This window comes from Cornus florida, unplaced genomic scaffold, assembly GCF_030987335.1.
Source record: "Cornus florida cultivar Cherokee Brave unplaced genomic scaffold, ASM3098733v1 CherokeeBrave_3.0.0_Hap2_Chr03, whole genome shotgun sequence".
NCBI lineage: Eukaryota > Viridiplantae > Streptophyta > Magnoliopsida > Cornales > Cornaceae > Cornus > Cornus florida.
The window spans coordinates 35,862,848-35,863,925 of NW_026775573.1; the positions used below are offsets into that span (position 1 = coordinate 35,862,848).

Genomic DNA, 1,078 nt, shown 5'->3' on the forward strand with positions numbered 1-1,078 from the left:
TTGAGATAAAGACTTCATTTTGGCGGCTATTTCATTTGAATGGTTGACTTGATGTAAGCTAACACTCTTCCTACCTTGTGAATTTCTACCATTCTTGGATGATAGTGTTCAATGCAAAGAATTTTCACTCATGCTCTCATAAAGACGCCACACGTCATCCTCATGCCTATCAATGTATGAGCCAGCCATGGAAGCATCAACCATACCCTTATAATTGTCCGATAAGCTCTCAAAGAAATATTAAACTAATTGCCATTTGGGCATGTCATGATGTGGACACTTCCTAAGCAATTCATTGAAGCATTCCCATGCCTCATGAAACGTTTCTCCATCCCCATGTGAAAATTCTCGAATTGAGGTTCTCATGGCGTTGGTCTTAGAAACCGGATAGTACTTCTTCAAGAACTCTTGTTACATTTCTGCCCAAGAAGTGATTAAAAAAGGCCTAAGATTGTTAAACCAATACTTTGACTTATCTTTTAAGATAAATGGAAAAAGTTTGAGTCTTAAAACCTCTTCCGGCATGTTCGTATATTTTACGGTGGAACATACTTCAAGAAACTCATCCAAATTCTTGTAAGGTTCTTCACTTGGAAGTCCATGGTAGTTAGGAAGCATTTGAACGGTTTGTGGCTTAATTTCATAATGATGTGCTCTAAATGGAGGCAATTGGATGCATGTAGGTGCATTATACTCATTAGGCACATAATGGTCTCTTAAAGCAAGAGGTGGATTAGCTACTTGAGGTGCAACATGAACACCTTGGTTTTGGATTCCTTGATTGATGATGGGAGGTTGTGGAGCATACATTAGCCTTGGCATTTCATATGGAACTTGGCCTTGTTGTTGTGGTGGTTGGTAAATGAATGGCCTAGGCATGCCTAATGGTACTTGTATGTTCTCATTGTGCACATTAGGATGAAGAATACCTTGTTGTTCTATGTGACCAAGGTCCTCAACATGATGATTATGGTCATCCATTGATAGATTGGTTCTATTTGAACTTCCTCTTCCCCTAGGATTTCTAATGATGGATTCAAGATGCAAATCTAAAGGAACAAGAGTTGGTCTCAATGAA

General features: G+C 38.9%; 1 pseudogene; it reads left to right on the forward strand.

Annotated features, from left to right (window-relative positions):
• The first annotated feature begins 262 nt into the window (after positions 1-262).
• Positions 263-361, forward strand: LOC132301955 (small nucleolar RNA R71; annotated as a pseudogene).
• Positions 362-1,078: the final 717 nt, after the last annotated feature.